The sequence below is a fragment of the Lactuca serriola genome, chromosome 1 (genome assembly GCF_051521515.1).
Source record: "Lactuca serriola cultivar US96UC23 chromosome 1, Lser_US96UC23_V15, whole genome shotgun sequence".
Lineage (NCBI taxonomy): Eukaryota > Viridiplantae > Streptophyta > Magnoliopsida > Asterales > Asteraceae > Lactuca > Lactuca serriola.
Window position 1 is genome coordinate 167352103 of NC_136408.1, and position 9182 is coordinate 167361284.

At 32.8% G+C, this 9182-nt stretch overlaps 2 long non-coding RNA genes across 4 annotated transcripts; one reads left to right on the forward strand and one right to left on the reverse strand.

The window, feature by feature from the left end:
• Positions 1–3491: 3491 nt before the first annotated feature.
• LOC145072130 (uncharacterized) lies at positions 3492–5533 on the reverse strand. 3 transcript variants are annotated; one of them, XR_013690934.1, is made up of 6 exons: positions 4997–5533; positions 4647–4857; positions 4459–4568; positions 4105–4371; positions 3785–4029; positions 3492–3699 (listed from the first exon to the last, which is right to left on the reverse strand). It is a non-coding gene; the product is annotated as an uncharacterized LOC145072130 (long non-coding RNA). The 3 variants fall into 3 exon arrangements; XR_013690931.1 differs by having other exon boundaries at positions 4965–5533; XR_013690933.1 differs by having other exon boundaries at positions 4105–4203; positions 4965–5532.
• A 585-nt stretch (positions 5534–6118) lies between these two features.
• Positions 6119–6759, forward strand: LOC145101060 (uncharacterized). The gene is made up of 2 exons (XR_013705439.1): positions 6119–6296; positions 6440–6759. It is a non-coding gene; the product is annotated as an uncharacterized LOC145101060 (long non-coding RNA).
• The last annotated feature ends 2423 nt before the right edge of the window (positions 6760–9182 follow it).

Sequence of the window (9182 nt, forward strand, 5' to 3'; positions counted from 1 at the left end):
ATAGAAGGGGTTAAGAGCATCTACTTTAGCGCATTTACTGAAAATAGATTTGGGTTGAGAAATTTGGAAAGACAATTAGAAATTTGGAAGACAAAGGTTACTTTTTAAAAGTCAGATTCATTCTTCTATAAAATAAGTTTTATAATCAGTAATGACGTTAAATAAAATTATAATAGGTAACAGAAATTTGTAGTACCTAAGGTATTGGTGACAGTTTTTCTAAATGTAGTTACTAGATTTCAATTCTTTTCAAGATCGGTTGTACCACATATCTCTAGGTTTATGTATACATAGAATTATGTATACAATCAAAATGAACCAATTGGTTTGCATTTTAAACAAATCGAGTCAAACAGACCACAAAGTTGAATCTTGACTAACGAGTATAAATTGTTTAATACTATTTACAATCATACATTGTGTCTAGACAAGAAGACTTGTTAGTAAATTTATAACAAGAGTAAAGTAGAAGAAAAGTTCATAAATGAAGGGCGTTAGTTTAAATTGGGGAGAAAGCAACGAAAGGTTACAATATGGAGAAATAAACTAATTACGTTGTACACGTTTAGACCCTGTATTCTTATGTTATCTATTCGCACCTTACACAATTACCTTTAGGAATATTTCATTTATTTAAAGAGAACGTCAATGTTAGCCCCCCTTGCTATTCATGTGTGCTATGAATTACATTCATCATTTGTCACCTTTGTAAGTTACAAATTTACGTTTCCAAATACATCGTATCCCATCGCATGCTCTCAAATTTATTTTTAAAAAAGTATATACTCATCAATAGATCGCCTCTTTCCCACCGTGCCATCCTACGAGTGAACCTTGAACTTGTGCATTTGTTTGTGTTTAATTGCATTGATTAAGATATTGACAAAATTGCAAAAATAGTTTATATGGCTTCTCATTTTATGTGCCTAATGTCCAACTGTTTGAAAAACTGCAGATTCGGTCCATTTTAACATGTTTTGTTGTAGTTTTAGTCCCACTACACTTACCTTTAATTGGTTGGTTGTTAATTTTTTATAAATGATAATTTTATACTCATTACCATTTTTGCTGTTTTGTCTTTCTATCAAAATACAATGACCATTTCTATATACTTTCTTTTTAGTTTTATTGAAGTAGTATATATTAATAAATATTATTTTTAATATATAATATTATATATTAATAAATATTACTTATTGGAATATTAAATACTTTTAGTTAAATTTTTTTTACTTTTTTTAATAAGATTTTTTATTGGATTATTATATATTAATAGATATTATTTTATTAGACTATTAATTTCTTTTATTTAATTATTTTTTATCTTCTTTTTTTTTTGGAATAATTTTTTTATTAGATTATATATCAATAAATATTATTTTTAACATATAATGTTTATATCATAATAAATATTACATTATTGATTATTAATTTTTTTAGTTAATCTTTTTAATTCTTCTTTTTTTTGGATTAATTTTTTTATTAGATTACTAGTTTTAATTTATTATGTTCTTCATATAACAAATATTATTTTATTGGATTATTAAATTATTTTGAATTTATAATATTAGTTATTTTTAATTTTATTAATTCCACCATAAAGTTGCTGAAATATGCAAAAGTGTTGCCTTTTATCAACTCAAATCATTAGGATCACCACCAAACATCTTCATCGGAGGTTTGGCGGATACCTCACTAACCTGATCCTCCAAGCGTCAATGTTACCACATGCGACAACCTCTTCAAAATTCACTGGAATCCTCCATATCGCACATAATACACAACAAAATCTTGTAAACATTAAAAGTGGTGGCGGTAACCGGGGTGATGTTGGTTATGATGGTGGAGATGCCGCCTATTTGGTTTCTCATTATAAATTACCTACAATGAAAGTGTTTGGCGGTGATGCTGGTATTTTTGATGATAAGAGGCGGTGATTTTACGTAATCTGGTGACTTTGTGGTGAAACTAATAAAATTGAAAAGAATTAATAGTATATATTAAAATTAAGTTAATAATTAAATAAAATAATATTTATTATGTGAAAAAAATAATAGATTAAAAGTAATAATCTAACAAAAGAAACTTAATCCAAAAAAGTAAAAGAATTTACTAAAAGAAATCAATAATCCATTAATGTAACATTTATTAGGATATAAATATTTTATATTAATTTTTTATTAATATATAATAATCTAATAAAAATTTAATTATACCAACAAAAAATAAATTAAAAAATAATTAACTAAAAGAAAATAATAATCCAATAAAATAATTTTTACTAATATATAATAATCTAATAAAAAAGAAATTAAAATTTTTTAACTAAAATTAATTAATAATCCAATAAAATAATATTTATTAATATATAATTATTATATATTAAAAAGAATATGTACTAATATATAATACTTCAATAAAATTTAAAAAATGATATGCATAAATGGTTCTTGTAGTTTGGTAAAAAGACAAGACTGTCTCAGAGTATAATTATCATTTTAAAAAAATAATAGTCAACCAATTAAAGTTAACAAAAAGGGACCAATGCCATAATAAAAGTTATGGAAAATGATTTAAAAGCCCAACAATGTTTCCAACACATTCAAAAAATCTCAATCATGTTTTGTCTATTCAAAAATATCCAACGAACTTAACTTTTTGTCAAAAAAGTCCAACAAAGTTCCAAACCGTTCAAAAAATCTCAATTTTGTTTTGTTTAAGTTCATTGTGGTTTTTTTAACAATCAAAATATGATTGGAGTTTTTTAAACGTTTTGGAAACTTCGTTGGTCTAACAAGTCATTTTCCTGATATGGTAATAAGTCACATCATCTATTTCTCTTATTTGACGTTCAGGAAAGTGTAATTGAGTTAGGCTTTTTAGACAAAATGTTAAGTTTGTTGGGTTTTTTTGAACAAACAAAATATGATTGGGGTTTTTTGAACGATTTGGAAGCTTCGTTGGGTTCGTAAATCATTTTCCCTAAAAGTTATTAGAAAAGACCAAATTTGCAACTTTTCATGCGTTTGGATCTTAGCCACATAAAATAAGATATTACAGGGACCATTTTCATAATTTTGTCTTAAGGTATTACATTAAGACAGAAGGCAAGCGGAAACCAAACTAAGTCATTACTTTGTTATGAACTGCAAACTTTAAAAAAAATATACATTGGTAAAACTTGGGGTCATAGATTATTAATAATTAACTAGAGAAGCATCCCTCGGGTCAGAAGCCTTCAATGTTTTTATTTATATTTTTTGGTTGTAGTTACTGCAAACTCAATTAGAGTCATTAATGAGCATGTGTGTAAAAACAATCATCAACAAAGATAACTTTATTTTTAAGAACTCAAGTTTTATTTTATTTATTTTTCTTTAAAAATAAATTTACAATTTTTTGCGAGATACTTCCAGCAAAGCTTAATCTCAGCAACAAAGTTAAGCGGCAAATTAGTCTCTATAAACATAAAATGGGGATAAAATAGCAAGTAGTATGATGATACCTCATCTTAGGATATTATATTATAACATTACATAAACATACTCTATCTTGTCTACTATGATATAACTAACTACCTAATGAAAGAAACAAATACGGAGTAAGTTTCCACCATTGAATAAGTTTCCATTCTCTTGCATTCATAGCATCTTAAATTAACTTCAGCTCGTCCTTAAGGAAATGTTCTTTGTAATCCATCTGAATACAAAATCACAAGATCAAAAATTGCATATCATTTTATCCATATAACAATATTTTATAAACACAACTTATGTTTTTGTACCTCTTCCTTGTTTTGTTCATAGTAGCGTTGTCTTCTCTCCGTCACAATATGATTCTCGTCTTCAGTTTTCCTAATCCTCTAAGTCACAAAATCAAAGGACTCTTTAATTGATTTGGAATTCTTTTATTCTTTAGCAATCTTGTTCTTATAATAACTCAGCTGCTGGTTGTCCTCATTCATTTGCGTTAACTGGTACAGAACTCTCTCTTGGAAAGAAACCATCTCAAACTTCAGCTTTGATTAGCCTAAACAACAAATTCCATGTTTAGATTCAAAATACCATAATAGAATTGGAAAAGTAAGTTCAACAATCAACACACCTTCACAATGCTGATTGAAGAAATCAAAATCTCATTTTGTTGCCATGCAGTCGTACAGCTGTCGCTTTGTATTATCACAAATTTTAATCCAACTTGGAACTAATCAACAAATAAAATGGGGGTAAAATGATCATTTCATAAGGTTTACCATCTTCTTTTCACTATATACCAAAGAGTAAGAATAAGAGTATCTTATGGATTAACTCTTAATGTTTTACATCATTCATCACTACTAAGGGGAAAAACCCCAAGATCATGATTTGTTCCCTGTGAAAAAAAAATACATACAAAATTTTAATGCTTCAATTAACAAAAAGCATACATGTAAAAGAGGAAAAAATACACAAAAGGTACCTGAAAAACTTGAAAGCAACTCGAGGGTGATCGTAAGGTGAAGCATATAGAGTGATGATGGTGGTGAACAATGAGTTATAGGGTGATGGTGGCAATGAGAAGCCTCGTTTCTAATCAGAAAAAAAAAAGATGTGATGAGACCAAGACTCTCAAACATCAAACAAAAATATGATACTTCAGACACATACCTCTGAAAAAATATTGCTTCCCCTACGTCAGATGACCATCCTCCCCTCAAACAAAATCAGATGAGTTTTGTTGCTTACATACAAATATCATATACCTTCTAATGTTCGTATATGTATAATTGGGTCGTTCCAGATAAACCTAAACCTCCTTCAGATTCCCCTTATGAGCTCACTCCTCCTGATCATTCACATCATTCATATATTCAGGCATCTGTACCATAAATCAACAATCAAACAAAAAATTAGGGTTTCAGTAGAGGAGAAGTTACTCAGGAAACTAAAAGTTTTGATGAAGAAAGGAAAAGAAGAGGGAATCACCGAATAAAGAAAAAATGGCGAAGAACGCTTACTCTCCAACATCATCGTTTCCTCGACTGTTAGCCAATTTCTAGAGATATGTTTGTTGCAATACGTGTCGACATCATCTCCGAAAGAAGACAGACAACATGAAATCGAGGATTCAGACTTTCAGAAAGTCAACAACGTTTGGTGAAACCCAAATCAAGTGCCGATTAACCGGAATTTAGAGAGATTGTTAGTGATTGTAAGGCACACTGGTTTCCACCAACAACGGTGGTTAACAGAGTAAACAGATCGGCATGCCGGTGGTGGAGAGGGAGACGAAGACTTTTTTTAAACAAGGATTGACTGAAGTAGCAGGGATTGTTGGCGATTGTAAGACGCTCTGGTTTCCACAGATAACGGTGGATAACATAGAAAGCAGGCTGGCATCCCGGTGGTGGAGAGGGAGATGGTGGCTTCTTTTGAAAGTGGAATGATCGATTGAAGGTGCGGTGTGGAGAAAGCCTAAGATAAGCGGTGTGAAGCATCGGGAAAAAAACCACCGATCGAAAAAGAAAAAGAGAAAAAAAATGATGTTGGTCCAATCGGATTAATTTACTATTCCTAAGGAATCGAAATTAATCTATATATATATATATTTGTTGGATTCCATTGAGTAACTGCACATGCTCTCATGTTAGAAAACAAAAAATATTGAACGATATACACGTGTTAGATCGTCACTTTATTTGAGACAATTTTTAAGCAAGTCGTAGGGAAACTTCACTCCACATATCTACGAAAAGATAAACTTGTAAGGAACCAACCAAACCCAACTTTTTCATATAAATATGATGGTTTGTTAGTCTTAACTATTTTTAAACAAATTAATTAATTAATAGTTTTAATTTGTCTATACCCCCACTCAACAAAGATAGCTCCATATGCATAAAATCCTTATAATGATAGGTAAAAGTTGTTAGACTATATCTTAAAATTAATTAATTACTTGCTTCTTATTGAAGTCATAATAGAACATAAAGACGTTCATAAAAACACCCCTTGACAATTCCAAACGTACAAGTCTTATGATACCCCCTCAACCACTTTAAGGAGTAAAATTGTAAACTGGATGAACTATATTTATACATTGACTTTCATTGATTGTGATAAAGTCAGAAGGTGGAGATTGTCAGTTACCCAATAGTCAAAGGACTAAAAATAAAAATTCTATGTAACGCGAAAGAGCGTGGAATGAGATGCCCTAAAATTCAGCTACACCGATGCTATAAATAGAGAGCCTCCCCCGTTAAATACCTCAAACCTGCAGAAGAATACCCCCAGTTTCATGGGCCCTTCCAACGTTTGGTCAGTTTTCTAGTACATTAATTTCTTCATCAAATTTATCGTTGCTTTCTCTCTCTTCCTGTTCGACGAAATCTTGAGAGAGAAAGCTTCGAAATCATGGGAAAACATACAGAAATATTGGATGCATTCCGAATCGTCTGCAGATTTCATTCACAATGCCCTCAGACCGCCAGGAAGTATTATCATCCACCGGCGGAGAACCATTCGCACGGCGGAGACGGCAAACCCGTCGGCCGAAACGGTGGTGCTGATGATGCCAAGGAATCCTGGAATAATGGGGCCATCAATACTTTCGACGTGATTTCTGTATTCTGATTAAAATAAACTCTGTATTCCGATGAAAAAAAAAAGAAAAAAAAAACTAGAATGAAATTGACAAATGTTATCAAATGTTTATGTTTAAGGTTGGTGAATCCCATGATTGTTATAATGAAAATAATATAAATATATTCTTTTGATTCTATTGATTCTTGTTGCTATTCATTTGTCTCTTGTGAATGAATTTTCTAAAATTCTGTGATCGACAAATTCGGAGAACTTTGAATGGTTGAAATGGTTTGTTGTTTATGGTTCAATGTTTCTGGCTGCAATCTACGGGTTAAGATTTCGGTGATGTCTTCTCATCTCTCTTTCTCGGGGTTTGGGTCCCACGAGCCACAAGCCAAATGCACAGAATTCCAAGATTCCGAGATGAATTTTTTATTTATTTTTATTTTTGTACTGAAAACAAGGTGCAGATTCATTACTACTCTAGCAAAGAAGGTAGGAGGTATAAAAGTTGTGGAAATATAAAAAAACAAACTCTTTTTTTTAGAACCACAAAATAATTATATTAAAAGGAAAGCCAAAAAAACGAACAAAGAAGACATATATAAGGGTCAAATAAAAAGTTTTAAAACGTGACAAGCAAAAATCCGAGAAATGATCCAAATATCCCAATTAATGTAAGTTTCACACTATATTTTGACCAAGACTCAGTCTCAAATTAATTATTCACGTTTGATTTTTATGGAAGGGCGAGATACGTTTTGGAAAGCGTGGAAAGCTGAACCCAAGGTACATAGAGCCTTTTGAGATTCTCGCTAGAATCGGCCATGTAGCTTACAAACTCAACTTACCCCACGAGCTAAGTAACATACATCCTACTTTCCATGTCTCAAACTTGAAGAAGTGCCTGTCCGACGAGACTCTCGTCATTCCACTCGACGAGATCGAAGTCAACAAGAGCCTCAACTTCGTGGAAGAGCCTGCGGAGATTATGGACCGGGAAGTAAAACGAACGAAACAAAGCCGCATCCCAATTGTGAAGGTTCGATGGAACGCCAAACGAGGACCGGAGTTCACTTGGGAGCGCGAGGATCAAATGAAACATAAATATCCTCATCTTTTTGCTTAGTCATCACGTAATAGCTTAGTTGTTTGAAACTCTAATTTCGGGACGAAATTCCCCTAACGGGGGGAGAATGTGACAACCCGACACTTTTACACTAAGCAATCGATCCATATATCTATAATTCATTTGAAGTTAGCATCTTTTAATAGTATATTGGGTCCGCGTGAGGGCTTTAGGCTTAGTATATCATAGATATGGACCTTAGGAAGGGTTGGGAAGGGTGTTGCATCGCAAAATCCAGCCAAACACACCACGAGAGGTGTGTGCGGCCGCACACTAGTGTGTGCGGCCAGGCCAGCCGCACACCCAGCAGCAAACCCCCCCCCCCCCCAGCCTCACACTCTACCCTATATAAACTAGAGGACCCCCTTCCATTCATTCTTGGCTGCATCCTTTCTCTTTCTATACTTTCTCTCTCTAGAAAACCACCCAAGAACACCTAGAAGGCCTCCAAAACGTGAACAACACCAACATTTAGCTTGTCATAGAGGTAAAACACTTGAATCTAAGCCTCAAACTCATAATGTTCTTCCTGTTCTTCATCATATGAAGGATTGCGGCCGCACACCTTCATCAGGTGGCCGCACACACTCATAATACCCTCCAAAGTGAGAGTAAGGCCACAAAAATCGACACATGGGACTCAAACAAGGAGTGTACGGCCGCACACCCCTGTGTACGGCTGCACACTCTAGTGTGCAGCCTCACACATAAGCTTGGCCCTATTCCCCAGCCGCACACTCATCTTTATGGCCATACACACACCCTAACACCCATATTTGGCCTTAAACTTGTATAGATCGTTGAGTATAGAACACAGGACACTTAGTCCTAGTGATTTCTATCCCTTAGAACGATTTCCCATTATGTTTAGTCATGAAACACCCTAGCTCTAACATATATATGTGTTACCATACGATTTATAGGGGCTACTTGCGTATAGAACATCCGTTGATTCTCGGCACTAATACGAATCGCATACTCGAACCCTACAATAACAGTGAGTTCATACCCCTTAATGAACCTTTTCAACTGTTTTTACATGTTTTAGGGGGGGGGGGGGGATACAATTATAATACTACAAGTTTTATTATCAAATCATATTTGATTGATAACTTACCATTTAAAAAGGGACTTTTCTGTACTTTTAGATTCTTGACGATATAAAGTTTTTTTTTATTTAATTACCAAATGCATTTCAACATAAAATTGTTATTAAACTGTTTTCGAACTATATTTAAATTACTTTTCTTATAAAAATATATCTACATTAATATATTTATATAAGTAAGACTTGAAGGACTTAGGACCGATAGCTCGCCTTACTCCCTGTTCTTGTTTGATGTGGTCTTAGGGTACCTGTTATCCGTCCGACTGTCGTTGATTTCTTAGTTATATTTCATGTATATTGGTGTTAGATATTAAAGTCTTCATTTTATTCAATCCCTTTGTTATACCACTGCCAGAAACCCTACACTCTAAGTTAACTATAA